Source organism: Pan troglodytes, chromosome 13 (assembly GCF_028858775.2).
Source record: "Pan troglodytes isolate AG18354 chromosome 13, NHGRI_mPanTro3-v2.0_pri, whole genome shotgun sequence".
Classification (NCBI taxonomy): domain Eukaryota; kingdom Metazoa; phylum Chordata; class Mammalia; order Primates; family Hominidae; genus Pan; species Pan troglodytes.
Genome location: NC_072411.2, coordinates 74,326,395 through 74,341,946, shown reverse-complemented (window position 1 = coordinate 74,341,946; position 15,552 = coordinate 74,326,395). Strand labels below are relative to the sequence as shown.

At 42.7% G+C, this 15,552-nt stretch overlaps 1 long non-coding RNA gene across 3 annotated transcripts in view; it reads right to left on the bottom strand.

The window, feature by feature from the left end:
- LOC107973828 (uncharacterized) overlaps positions 1–15,552 on the bottom strand; it is a 257,209-nt gene that overhangs the window by 77,307 nt on the left and 164,350 nt on the right. For all 3 annotated transcript variants that reach the window (XR_008546817.2, XR_010150133.1, XR_001716302.3), the window contains one exon: positions 5,984–6,127. This is a non-coding gene — a long non-coding RNA (uncharacterized LOC107973828). The remainder of the gene's footprint in view (positions 1–5,983; positions 6,128–15,552) is intronic.

Here is a 15,552-nt window from a genome sequence, read left to right as displayed (position 1 = left end):
AGCGCAAGCTGACTGAGTAAATGATTTAATGTGATTCTCACTCCACCTTGGGAAGTCAACAGATAAGGTACTGACAGTTATGTCCATTTCATGGGAGAGGAACAGATGCTCATACAGAACAGATAGTATCCAGGGGAGCTTTATTTCCAGGGAATGATTCTGCCTGTAAGGTTTTCCGGCCACTAAATAGTGGAGCCAGTACCTAATCCAGGCCCTCTGATTGTTAGCCTTGTTCCTTCAAACTGCAGGACATCACAACCACCATGCCCACCTTCCAAAATGAAAGTCTCTTTTCAAACATAAAAGCCACCATATGAGCTATGGCAGCCATTGAGAGGCACATCCTTTCCTCTGTGAAATTTCACTCAGGAACAGCCCTATAACATCACAAAATTTAGGAATGAAAATAATCTCTAGTCTAATATACTTGTTTTATGAACAGATAAGGAAACTGAGGCACAGAGGGGCTAAGTAACTTGTCTCAAAATCACACAGCTGCATTACTTGTTGCGTTGGTTAACTGAAATGTTAAGATCAGTTCAGTCATTCCACAGTTTACAAGAAATAATTAGAAGGCATCCCATTTACAGAATATAAACCTGATCGGCCGGGTGCGGTCGCTCACGCCTGTAATTCCAGCACTTTGGGAGGCTGAGGCGGGCAGATCACTTGAGGTCGGGATTTCCAGACCAGCCTGGCCAACATGGTCAAACCCCGTCTCTACTGAAATACAAAAATTAACCAGCCGTTGTGTTGGAGGGGCAGCTGAGGCATAAGAATCGCTTGAACCTGGGAGGAGGAGGTTGCAGTGAACCAAGATCATGCCACTGCGCTCCAGCCTGGGTGAAGAGTGAGACGACAGAGAGAGAGACAGAGCGAGAGAATGAGAGAATGAGAGAGAGCAAGGAAGGAAGGAAGGAAACTAAACCAAACAGTAGTTCAAAAAAAAGTTAAGTGATTTGCGGAGATCAAAAGGAAGGAAGGAAAGAAACAATAGTGCAAAACAAGTAATTTGCAGAGATCACAGAAGTGGAGGGACAGCGGGATTTGAAACCAGGCTGATCTGACTCCAAACTCCCCGACCTCACCCACACCAACAGCATGTTGTGCCAGCAGCCTTTTGTGCCCCTGTGGAAGAGCAGGATAGGGGCACTGCACAGGTTTCATTCACTGGAAGGGAGAACTTCTTGCCCACACATAAGCACCTTGGACTCAGCTAAATCCAGAGAACTCTTAGTCTCACCTAATCCAAAACTGCTAGATTTCAAATCCCAAAGGACACATTTTGCCTCTCAGCAGCCCCAGCACAGACACGTAGCCCTGACAGTTTGCACTGAGGATTCCAGATTCCAGAGTGGAGCCCAGCTGCGCAAAGCCACTGAAGCTGTGACTGGCAGCCGCACTCACTGACCTTCTCAAAGGCCTCTGTGCTCCCAGGCCTGGAAGAGCATTATTTTAGGGATAATGGCTGACAGCTGCTGCAGGCTCGTGGGTGCCCAGCCCCTGTCCGCCACATCCTTAGGAATCTTGGTGGTTCCAGGCTTTCTGGCCCAGAGTAACCAGCTACTGGAATCCTGGAGTTACTTCATTAAACTGGTTTCAAGTTACATGCTTTCTTTTATAGGACTGGGGGGGAAATGAAACCTGCCAGCCTATTGTCTGTGCTGTACATAACCACTTCTTTCTTGGTGAAATTTCTCCCAGCTCCTGTGTCCCCATCCTGAGTGCAGTAGGGAAGTAGCAAAAGAATTGGTTTTGCCAAATAAAGTTTAAAATGTTGGCCAAGACCAGTGTCGTGCCCCTGTTGCCTCAGCAACCAAGCTGAGGCAGGAGGATCGCTTGAGGCCAGGAGTTTGAAGCCAGCCTAGACAATAGAGCAGGACCCTGTCTCTACAAAATATTTATTAAAAAATTAGTGGCCATGGTGGCATGCACTGTAGTCCTAGCTACTCAGGAGGCTGGTGTAGGAGAATCACTTGAGCCCAGGAGTTCAAGGCTACAGTGAGCTATGATTGCACCGCTGCACTCCAGCCTGGGGAACAAAGTGAGACCCCATCCCATAAATAAAACAGCCTCTACTTTCTGAGTATTTTGTTCCCCACTGCACTCTTGCAGGCTGAGTGTTTCATCGAGTTCCACAGTGCCTTTGCATTTCTTATGCATATCTAGAGGACAAGACACCATAAGAGAGTGCCTCCTGTTTTCAGTTTTTGTCATTATCATTAGCTTTCCAATGGTCAACTGCCAAATAGGGCACTTTGAAGTAGGTTTGCCCTCTTTCTCTCCTTTTTGAAACTCAGATGTGCATAGGTAGAATGGCTGAAATGACTCTTTAGAAGAATGTGTTCTTTCCATGCTAAATGCCTCAGATCTCAGCTAATCTTGCAGAGCTGGACAGGATCTTTGAACAGGTTAATGCAGTGGTTAGGAAAATCTCCCCCTGGGGAAATTCCTCAGTCCTCTGACAGCCAGCATCTGTGCAGGCGAGGGCACATACCCCTTTGGGGCAGTCTTGGAGTGTTCTCCTCCCTTGGTGGATTCACAGAGTGCAAGGGGTACCACAGAAGGAGCTGAAGGCTCCTGTCACTCTCCCATAAAGCCCCTCCACCGATGCAGCATGGGGCATGACATCATTAGGGGAGAAGATGGGAACGGGATGATTTGGATTCAGGCAACTGGGGTCAAATCCCACCTCCACTGCTCACTCGGTAGGCAACATTAGTATATCCCTGAACCTCTCTGTGCCTCAGTTTACACATCTGTAAAACAGGAATAATAATACCTGCTGCACAATATGGCTATGGTTTTATAAATGATACAGCACTATTATCCATAATAGTAGTAACCTTAAGGAGATGCTGAAGACTCTTTTCAGATTTGTCCCAGTGCTTACATCTACTACATTTAAGGGGAGTAGGTTTGAAGATAAATTTCATTATCCTTGTCATCACTGATACCTTCATGAGTCAAGCACCAGAAGTAGACTCGGCACCAGATGAAACATGGTCATCAAAATCATCCCTGAAAGGCCAGTTGGTCAAGATATTTCAGACATCAAAAATATGCCCCCCGGCCCCACCCCCGAGGCCTCAGCTGCATCACATTCCTTCACTTGGACCCACCTGCAGACCACACAGTATCTCAGGGCAATTTCAAACTCTCTCTACCGACTGCCTCTTGCTATCTGGATTGCACACTCAGGCAGCCTGATTCCTGTCTGGTCAACCACATAGAAACCAAGGGAATGAGAGCTAATGTAATTGGTTGAAGTCATTTCCAGAAATATGCTATTGGGGACATATCGAGAAGGTATCTGGGTTCTAAACAGGAAATCATAATAATCAGACTAATGCAGCATCCAAATTACTTCAGGGAAAACAATTGTTACAAAATCAAACTACAGACATACCAAGCTCCTCATCAGAAATAGAAAGAAGCTTCCTTTTTCATTACACCTCTTTTTTCCAGCAAATTTCTTGCTCATTCTAGAATGAATCTTGACTATTCACAATCCCTATCATTGTTCCTGAAATAACACCCTCATTAATTATGCCTACTCTGAAATACAGTTTAACCTGTTTTATAGTTAACAGCAGCCTTAACATACAGTTCCAAGTGAACCGTGTAGAGAGCCTCAGAATTATAAACGTAAAGTGACGGCAAAGGAAGAAAATATATATGCCTTCTAACTGACTCAGAAATGGGCTTCCCACACCCCCTGCAGTCATGTGCCACACAGTGACATCAGGCAACAACAGACTGCATGTATGATGGTGAAGCCATAGGATTAGAATAGAGCTGGAAAATTCCTATCCCCTGATGACATATTGATGATCCTGACCCCGATGATTAAGCCCGGGCTAATGTGTGTGTAGTTGTCTTAGTTTTTAACAAAAAAGTTTAAAAGTAAAAATAATAATAATAAAATTTAATGAAAAAATGTATAGAATAAGGATATAAAGAAAATATTTTTGCATAGCTGTATAATGCCTTTGTGTTTAAAGCTAAGTGTTATTCCAAAAGAAGTTGAAAACATTAAAAAAGCTTATAAAGTGAAAAAGTTACAGTAAGCTAAGGTTAATTTATTATTGAAGAAAGAAGAGTTTTAAAATAAATTTAAGCCAGGCACAGTGGCTCACGCCTCTAATCCCAGCACTTCGGGAGGCCAAGGCAGGCGGATCACTTGAGGTCAAGAGTTTGAGACCAGCCTGGCCAACATGATGAAAGCTCATTTCTACTAAAAATACAAAAATTAGCCAGGCATGGTGGTGGGCAACTGTAAGCCCAGCTACTGGGGAGGCTGAGGCAGGAGAATCACTTGAACCCAGGAGGCAGAGGTTGCAGTGAGCGAAGATCATGCCACTGCACTCCAGCCTGAATGACAAGAGTGAGACTGTCTCAAAAAAAGTAAAATGAATTTAGTGTAGCCTGAGTGTGCTGTGTTTATAAAGTCTACAGTAATGTACAGTAATGTCCCAGGCCCTCACAATCACTCACCACTTACTCACTGACTCACCCAGAGCAACTTCCAGTCCTGTAAGCTCCACTCATGGTAAGTGTCCTTACAAGTATATCATTTTTTATCTTTTATACCATAACCTTCTCTATGTTTAGATACACAAATACTGATCATTGTGTTACAACTGCCTATGGTATATTCAGTACAGTAACATGCTGTGCAGTTTTATAGCCTAGGAGCAATAGGCTATACCATATAGCCCAGGTGTATAGTAGGCAGTACCATCTAGAGCTATGCAAGTACACTCTATGATGTTTGCACAAAGAAATCGCCCGACAATGCACTTCATAGAACATATCTACATCGTTAAGTGACACACGGTTGCATTTCAGCACTCCATGCCCTACTTCTTTATATACATATTAATAGCTTCGAGGGAATGGGGAGTCATTTAGCATTAACAAGCAATGAAAAGTGGAATCTTTTTCTTGTTTCAGAAAGTGACAGTAAGCAGTCTAGAAAATGTGGACAAGATGGAGGAAAGGAAAGAGTGAAGGGAAGAAGGGAGAGTAGAAAGGAAAACCAAGATGACTTTCCTCATGTCCTGAATCTGATGAGCTCAGACTGTCTGGCACATGCCCTTCAGGTAGGTGATAGGGCAGTGTTGGGCTGATTCTGGGAAAACTCTCCTCTACAGAACTCAGGTGTCTTTAATACAGTGTAGTCCATTTTGTTCTTTTTTCTTCTGTTTCTTAGCGATGGGTTTGCCTTTTTAGTGGTTGGCTGGAAACGAGTACATTATCATCGACCACTGACAAAGCAACAGGAGGACATCTTCTGTCCCTGGGCACACGCTGGTTACCCATCAATCACTTTTTATTGACCTTGAACTAAGATCCATAAATTCAAAAACTGCAATTTAAAAATTTTATAGGCAAACTAATGGAATATCAACTTCTACAAGGCTGATTCTTCAATAACACACTGGAAGGACATAGTCCCCTGCCAGGGATGGAGCTCTGTTTGCTAATTTTTCACCAAGGGAAGGGAGGAAGGAACACTTAGTGAGCCTCCAGTGTGTGCCAGGCACCATATGGGGTGCTTTACATATATGATACCAAATCTAAGTTGCCACCAACTGTAACACGCCCAGCAGGAAAGCAAACCTACTGCCGATTAATTGAAGGATGCCATCCAGGGTGTATTTACTGGGAAGCTAAGAGAGTTTCAGCCTCAGGGCCCTTCATTTGCATGGGCCCTTCCAATGTTCTGGGAGAGGGGCCAGCAGTGTGTTCACGTGGCCATATATTTTTGTAAAATTTGCAAAAGATATTTTAACTGCAATCGGTTAGACCACTGTCTCTTTCCACTCTGACTTCCTCTCTGTCACACTTCCCCTTATGTGGGTGGCACTGGAGTGGCTATAGGCAACTTGGGGATCCTATTAAAGGGGAAGTTGAGCTGGGGATACATTTAGTCTAGGTTCAGTGGGACGTTTGTATGTGGTCTGTGCAGTTAACTTACTGCTGGGCATGCTGGGATAGAAATGGCTTCACCGCTTCTCCCCTCCACCACACTAGCTCTCCTGGCAGTAAGATGCTCCGGTGCAGGGCTCCAGGCTGTATCCAATATAAACACATCCCACCACACTCGCCAGCAGCATATGGCCTGGGCAGCAGAAAATAAACAAGGTGTGAAGTGTGTGAGCCAGAAGTTGGTCTGTGGAAAATTTTCCCAAATCTCATAGTTCATATAGGAAAGAAACTTCATAGAGGTTTTCCCCAAATTTGACAAAAAAACTCTCAAGATTTATATGACATTACCAAAAACAGTTGTGAAGCTGGAAAACACACATTTTACTGTTGATAGTAAAAAATAAATTTTCGTCAACCATTGAGAAGGAAGACTGAACTGTCTATTCTCTCTATAGAAAACAGACATAATGAATTAATTGTCATACAGCCCACTCCCCTCCAAAAATGCAGGGCAAAGAAGTATAACGGAAGTGGGCCAGGCAGTTAATTTTTACAAATATTATGGTATTTTTATGGTATTTTATGTTGTTTGTGATTTATATCACCTTTTTAAAATTTGTGGTTTGTTGTGATTTTCCCATTTAAACAAATATTCATGTTCTTACCTAATTTTGCACGTATTATTTTCTCTTTTTTATAAAGGTCCCTGAATAATATAAAGTTCAGGCCCCATAAAACTGGGGTTGTCTAGACCCCTGGATGCCATCCCAATATCAGAGACCTTTCTAATGTATGGGTGGAAATAAGAACCTTAGACCTGATTAAATACATAGCAGGTATTATTTCCTTAATTCCACATAACAACACTGGGAGGCAGGTGTGTCATTTTACAGATGAGGAAACTGGGCTCAGGAAGTTGGAAATTTTCCCAAAATTACTGCCATAGCTACACTGGCAATATTCAAAACTTAAAGCCACAAAGTGAGGCCTGAACTTTTTGAGGAGCCCTAAAGTTCCTCTATCTCCACTGAATTAGTAGAATGCAGAATCAGGATTAGAACCAGACTTTTTATCTGAAACCTTGAAGCCTTACCACAACACCTCTTTGGAAAAGAACTTCCACTACCTCCTTACAGAAATTTATATTTCCTGTTAATCCTCCAAAAAGGTATTTCATTTTCATCCTTATGTGTAATTTTGCAATTAAATGACTATCTTCTGTTCAGGAGTTTTAGGGATTTTAGAAAGGACCCATCCCCAAACTCTGCTCCCAATTGCTGTCCCCTGTGCCCAGACCAATCAGAGAGGACTTTGCCATTAGATACCCTTTGAGTTAAAACATAAAAGCTCCTTCCTCTCAAAATGTATATGTATACTTAGAAGTAGAAACTCAGTGAGGAAGCTATTCTTCATCATTAAGAACTTAACAAGAATGTATATTTCAAAAGCACTAACACCGCAGGATTCCTGGGGGGAAGGCGTTGTAGTGGTGCTGGCAGGGTCTGTTTTGTTATGGAGGTGGGGCAGACATAGAGGGTCCCAGGCAACCAGAAGGCAGCAGTGCTGTAGCCATTTCCACCTCCATTCTACCTAGCACACTATAGTTATTAAAAACTAATCAGGCCAGTGCAGTGGCTCAGGCCTATAATCCCAGCACTTTGGGAGGCCGAGGTGGGTAGATCGCTTGAGCTTAGGCATTTGAGACCAGCCTGGACAATGTGGCAAATCTTGTCTCTGCAAAAAATACAAAAATTAGCTGGGCTTTGTGGCGCATGCCTGCAGTCCCAGCTAGTCGGGAGGCTGAGGTGGGAGGATCGCTTGAGCCCAGGGGGCCAAAGCTGCAGTGAGCCAAGATTGTACACTGTACTCCAGCATGGGTGACAGAACCAGACCCTGTTTCAAAAAAAAAAAAAAAAACAACGCTAATCGGTTAGTTCCTGGTACAAAACTTCTCCTGGCCATTAAGCTGGCACCACTGAATCCAGTATTTCAGGGGACTACATACAAGCAGTCCCAGTGGGGACTTTCCATCCTTGCAGATGTCATCACCGACACCAGCCTGAGCTCCGTGTCTCCCTTTGCCATGATTTACGGGGAGAAAGCTGAGGTTTAAGGCAGAAGTTTAATTGGCGGTCCACGAAACTGCTTGAAATTTGTTGCAGGAGTAAGATGAGACTGCAATTCTTAAGGGAGACAGTCAAATACTAAAGAGATTTATGAGCTCCCCAAAAGTTTAAGAACCACCGTTGTAGAAGAAAAGCACTGAAATAAAATTAGTACAAGTCTCAGAGGGATGCTGATACCAAAAACATAGTCAAGTGATGTCAGGTGGTGCGTGTGTAGGTACGTGGATAAGAAAACGTTTGTTACGTTTAAGTGGTGTGCAATGTTTTTAACTTGCTAGATAATCAGTTAAGAAATTCTGGTTTTTATTAAATCGTTAAAATAATTAGTTAAGATTTTCTCTCTTGACATGCCTATATTATATACATAATACTAGAGGATTCATCAGACTTCCATTTTTAACTTACTAGATCATTTTATTTTTAATAATACAACTGAATGAGAATCCTATTTTTGGCTCCAAGTCAGACTATAAACAGAAAATATTGAGCTGCATAGAAATCACCTTACCACAGTTTCATTTTGACCTTCTATTCCACAGCCATTTGTTTAATACATTTTGCTTTGTGTTTAGAAGTGCATTATTTATTATCTGAATTAAGCTGTAATTTGTTTCTGTTAATACAAAAAAGCCCTCTGCCAACTCAACCAGCTTCTTGTATCAATGAAAATCATGATCTCATTAGGAGTTGCTTTAAGAAAAAATGCAGCTTTTTCTTTCTTTTTTTTTTTTTTTCCTGAGACAGAATTTTGCTCTTGTTGCCCAGGCTGGAGTGCAATGGCGCAATCTCAGCTCACCGTAACCTCCGCCTCCCAGGTTCAAGCAATTCTCTTGCCTCAGCCTCCCAAGTAGCTGGGATTACAGGCATACACCACCACACCCTACTAATTTTGTATTTTTAGTAGAGACAAGGTTTCTCCATGTTGGTCAGGCTGGTCTCAAACTCTTGACCTCAGGGGATCCGCCCACCTCGGCCTCCCAAAGTGCTGGGATTACAGGCATGAGCCACTGTGCCCGCTAGCTTTTTCTTAAGAAAGCAGCTTCTCTGCCCGACCTTCATCTTGCTTCCTTAACCCATCTCCCTCTGGACATGCCAAAATGCTTCCATCTCATACTTCTGTCCTGTTGGGTCCTTCCAATCCTTGACCCACCACCCCACAAACCTAATTTGGGCACCTGAGTCAGGGCTTTCCAGTTTGTGTCTTTGAGAGAAAGGATCTGCCCTTAGCTTGAGAGAAACTGTAACCTGGAACAACACGCCCTTTAATAGGGATGTTTGTTCAGCATTGGTTGCACATTCATCCAAACCCACTGGACAGCTCTCTTGAGCACCACCTCTTGAGAGGGTTTGTTAGACTTATTGCAAATAAATGGACAAAGTTTTCAGGAGGTAGCATTTCTTAATTTCCCAAATGGTTGGGTTTGGGGTTTGGTTATTTGAGGCTTGTTTATTCTTTTTTATTTCTACAAAGATGATTGCCCCTCTCTGCCCCTCTCCAGCCTTCCTGACCACAGCAGACCATGTGATGATGTGAAAGCAGTTAAACCCAAAATGCTTGACATCATTCCCATATTTGGGGACTTTCCCACCTTAGGGGTTCTTACCTCCCCACAGCTGAAACCAGAAAACTGACTTTCCCTGATTCCCTTGCAGCTAGACCTCACCATGTGACCCAGGCTCTGCCAATCAGATAGTCTAACAAACAGCTTCATTTGGAATTGAGCCCATGAGCAAGCCAACTGTGCAGAATCCATTTGCTAGAAAGGGTGGCAGTAGTGTGTCCAGATCCTAGGGGCAACAATGGCATGAGCTGTGCTGAGGGGGTCTAGACTTGGAGGCAGCTGCAGAGACCCTTTCTGACTCACTCCCAGGGTGTGGTTGGTTTGAGCCTTGTTCTGACCTGCTGGCCTACAAGCCTGACTTTCTGGCCCTCTAGAAATTTTGAAAGTATCCTCATATCCTCTAATAAACTCCTTTTTCTGCTGAAACGACTGCAAATGGGTTTTGGTTTTGGTAACAGATCCCTGATGGATACAATGCCCATGAAGACCTGCATGGTCTCCAGCCAGCCTGCTTCTCCTATTGGACCTGTTAGTGTTCTTCCCCTCTTACTGGGCCCTCGTCTTCTCCCCCAAGGAGTTAAGTTCTCTCCTGCCTCAGCCTTCGCAGGTGCTGTTTCTCAGCTGGGAATGTTCTGCCCCTGCTCCAACCCTGGCTCCCTCCTGAACTCCAAACACAGCTCAAAACTGACTAGGTTAAGTCTTCCCAATACACCCTCCTGGCATCCTAGACTAGCCCTGCTTGGTACTCATCACAGTTGAAATTAAATACTTAGTTGGTTAGTGATTTTCTCTCTGAAGAGACTGTAATAATCAAAATAATAACATTTATTGCACTCTTTCCAAATGCCAGGAAGATTTCTAAGCACTTTACATGGATCACCTCATTCCATCTTCACTAAAACCCTAACGAAAGTATTATTATAAAACCTATTTTACACATGGAGAAACTTAGACCGAGCACTTAAGAAATAAATCCTAGGCCACACAAAAAGTATGGGCTGGAGCCAACATCAGAACCCAGAAAATCTCACACTAGATCACACTCTTAATACCATCTGTCATCTCTACAGTGGGTGCCTGCATCCCAGAACTTGTGCAAAATAAGTCATTGGAAGGTGAGAAGAAAATATTAGAAACTTATATAGATATATACATTTGTAACTCCTCTGGATTAATTTATTTTGCCTGTCCATTTTGTAATGTACACAAATCATTTTACTTGATGTGCATAACATAGCAATATATTACATAACTTATAAATAAAAAACAGAGTAGTTCAGCTCAATGTTTTTCCTATAGGGATGTAAAATGACTAATGTTTGGAGACTACTGCTCTCAACTATGAGCTCTGTGAAAGTAGGACTGTCACTCACAGCACCTCAGCAGCTAGCACAGAATTCTGACACATAGCTACTACCTGATAAATATGTGTTGGCTGAATACTGTCCCTTCTAACACTGGGAATGCCAGCACCAAAAGAAAGAATGCTCCAATGTCCACTACATAAGTTCGTTCAGGTTCCCGATATTTCTGTGTCTGTGATGACTTCCTTTCTTGCTCCTTCTCAGATTCTGAATCCAAGACGTGATGTCTTCATCCATGCTTGTAGACTCCCCGCTCCCAGCAGAGAATAATGTTCATTTGAGCAAGAGGCAGCAGCAGCCCCCAGGCAGCCTGTGGTTCCTGGATTATTTTGCACTGACCCGCTGTCATTGGCAGTGAAGCATAGGTAGGGGATTGCTGGTGCAAGGTGCAGCTCAGGGACGTGCAAAGCCACTTGTGGAAACTCTGCCCACCCCTGTTCCTCTTTCTGCCTCTTTTGACCTGCCTAACTAATTTGGGCTCCCCATTTCTCTGCAGATACAAAGACTCCTGAAGGCTTGGGAGGGAGTGAGGACATGGCTGAGCAAGGAAGAAAGGGAAGGGGACAACAGGATTTTTATGAAGGAGTGAAAAGGAAGGACAATTTGAGAACGTGACCTGTCTTCCTTCTCTGACATGGAGGCTGGTGAAAGTGAAACATCACTGAACAAATTCTTGCTAAGTTAAAAACAAATTAAAATCGCCATCTAATGTGGGTAAAGAGATGCAACTAGCTAACTACGTGGGTGTGGATTTCCCACATGGCCCCTGAAAGCACTGCTTTGGACAGGGCTCCTACCCCATAAAGCTTATTTTTCAGTCATTTTTAGAATTTGCATCAGTTCAACTGTTTTTAGATAGGTTTGTGGGTTGTTTGTTCTTTAAAAGTCTACACAAAGCAGCCTGTGGAAATGTCAGAGGCATGTGAACCAGAACAACTCCATCTTTAATAGGAGCTGGGTAAAGTGAGGCTGACACCTACTGGGCTGCATTCCCAGGTGGTTAAGGCATTCTAAGTCACAGGATGAGATAGGAGGTCAGCACAAAATACAGGTCATGAAGACCTTGCTGATAAAACAGGTTGCAGTTAAGGAGCTGGCCAAAACCCACCAAAACCAAAATAGTGACGAGAGTGACCTCTGGGCAGCCTCACTGTTACACTCCCACCAGCGCCATGACAGTTTAAAAATGCCATAGCAATGTCAGGAGCCCTATGTGGTCTAAATAGGGGAGGCATGAATAATCAATCCATCCCTTGTGTAGCATATCATCAAGAAATAACCATAAAAATGGGCAACCAGCAGCTCTCGAGGCTGCTATGTCTATGGAATAGCCATTCTTTTATTCTTTTACTTTCTTAATAAACTTGCTTTCCCTTTGCACTGCAGACTCACCCTGAATTCTCTCTTGCACAAGATCCAAGAACCCTCTCTTGGGGTCTGGATCGGGAACCTTTTCCTGTAACAGAAACATCAGACCTAACCACCAAAGAACATTCCGGTTAGAGGTTTACAGGTCAGGGAGCTGAGCCATGTGAAGACGCCAGCAGCTGTATTTGCAGGCACAGGTGTGGCCCTTTGCAGGGCAGCCACAGAAGGTCAGCCTGACCTGTGGAAACCATTCCTGGGGCTAACAGAGACCCATGGACCAGTCTCCCACTGGCAGACTCGCTGTCAGTCTTTCTTGTTAGACCTCCACCACCTTAAACAATGCCCATGTGGGTGGCATGGGGGATGCAAACAGCAGATGGGCTCAGTCTATTGTGCTGCATTCTCTAGACAGGAAGTGGCAATTAACTGCTGCAGAGTGGGACTAGTTGTTGATAAAGGCCCCTCCTACAGCTGTATCCTTTCTGTGTTCAAAAACAAATGAACTATCCCATCCACGTGTTCTTTGAGGAGACAGCTCTGAAGCTGGCCTCCTCCAAGGGGCCACCTGCCAGACTCTTCAGAGGCACAGTTCTCCTTTATTTAAGGCATATGAAATTTGATGGAAACATTCAATACATATTTAAATTTTTATTTTTAATTGACAAATTATATATATATTCATGGGGTACAATGCAATGTTTTGATATATGTATACATTATGGAATGAGTAAATCAAACTAATTAGCATCTCCATCACCTCATCTGCTTAGCATTTTTTTATGGTGGGAACATTTAAAATCTACTGTCTTAGCAATTTTGAAAAATACAATTCATTATTATTAACTATAGTTATCATGCTTAATACATTTTTAAAGCTAAAGATATCTTGAAATCATTGTTAAAGTGATCATACTGTCCAAAGCAATCTACAGATTCAATGCAATCCCTAACAAATTACCAACATCATTTTTCACAGAATTAGAAAAAAGAATCCTCAGCCGGGCGCGGTGGCTCACGCCTGTAATCCCAGCACTTTGGGAGGCCGAGACAGGCAGATCACGAGGTCAGGAGATTGAGACCATCCTGGCTAACATGGTGAAACCCCGTCTCTACTAAAAATACAAAAAGAATTAGCTGGGCGTGGTGGTGGGCGCCTGTAGTCCCAGCTACTCAGGAGGCTGAGGCAGGAGAATGGCATGAACTCGGGAGGCTGAGCTTGCAGTGAGCTGAGATTGCGCCACTACACTCCAGCCTGGGCAACAGAGTGAGACTCCGTCTCAAAAAAAAAAAAAAAAAAAGAAAGAAAAAGGAATCCTCATATTCATATGGAAACAAAAAAGAACTCAAATAGCTCCTAAGCAATCCTAAGAAAAAGGAGTAAAGCTGGAGGCATCAAATTACCTGATTTCAAATTATATTACAAGGTTATAGTAACCAAAACAGCATGGTACTGGTATAAGAATAGACACATAGATCAATGGAACAGAACAGAGAACCCAGAAATAAAGCCACATACCTACAACCAACTGATCTTCGACAAAGTCAACAAAAATATACACTGGAAAAAGGACACCCTATTCAATAGATGTTGCTAGGAAGATTGGATAGCCATATGCAGAAGAATGAAACCGGACCCCTACCTCTCACCATAGACAAAAATTAACTCTGGAAGAATTTAAGGCCCAAAACTAAAATTCCCAGACAAAAGCTTAGGAAAAACTCTTCTGGACATTGGCTCTAGGCAAAGAATTTATGACTAAGTCCTCAAAAGCAAACACAACAAAAACAAAAATAGACAAATGAGACTTAATTAAATTAAAAAGCTTCCGCACAGCAAAAGAAGCAATCAGCAGAATAAACAGACAACCTACAAAATGGGAAAAAATATTTGCAAACTATGCATCCAACAAAGGGCTAATATCCAGAATCTACAAGGAACTCAACAAGAAAAAACAAATAGCACCACTAAAAGGTGGGCAGAGGACATGAACATTTTTCAAAAGAAGGCATATAAGCAGCCAACAAACATGAAGAAATGCTCAACATCGCTAATCATCAGAGAAATGCAAATTAAAACCACAATAAGATACCATATTACACCAGTCAGAATGACTATCATTAAGAAGTTGAAAAAACAACAGATGTTGGTAAAGATGCAGAGAAATAGGAACTTTTACTCTCTTTGTGGGAATGTAAATTAGTACAACCTTTATGTAAAACAGTACGGAGACTTCTCAAAGAACTAAAAATAGAACCACTATTCTATTCAGCAATCCCAATACTGGGTATATACCCAAAGGGGGAAATATCATTATATCAAAAAGATTCTGCACTTGTATGTTTATCACAGCACTATTCACAATAGTAAAGATATGGAATCAATCTAAGTATCCACCAATGGAGGACCGAATTTTTAAAATGTGGTATATACTCATATTCTCACTTATAAGTGAGAGCTAAACAATGAGAACATATGGACACAGGGAGGGAAACACCACATACTGGGGCCTATCAGGGGTTGGGGGAGAGGGAGCATCAGGATAAATAGCTAATGCATGCAGGGTGCTTAATACCTAGGTGATGGGTTGATAACCACCATGGCACACGTTTACCTATGTAACAAACCTGCACATCCTGCACATGTATTATTATTCCACATGAGTGGAATAATAGACACTGGAGACTCCAAAAAGCAGGAGGGCAGGAGAAATGTAAGAAATCTGCATATGTAAGAAATCTAGCTGGGTGTGGTGGCTCACGCCTGTAATCCCAGCACTTTGGGAGGCCAAGGCGGGCAGATCACAAGGTCAGGAGATCATCCTGGCTAACACGGTGAAACCCCGTCTCTACTAAAAATACAAAAATTGCTGGGCATGGTGGCATACGCCTGTAGTCCCAGGTACTCTGGAGGCTGAGGCAGCAGAATCACTGCAACCCGGGAGGCGGAGGTTGCAGTGAGCTGAGATCGCGCCACTGCACTCCAGCCTAGGCAACAGAGCGAGACTCTGTCTCAGGGAAAAAAAAAAAAAAGAAAAAAGAAAAAAAAGAAATCTGCCATTATACTCACTAAATCTATAAAAATTAAAAATAAATCTTAAAAAGGTATCTTGAAAAACACTTCATAAAATACATTTTAAAAATATTTTCTCTACAAATATGTACTTGATATTCACATTTATTGCTATTGTCTGAATCTGC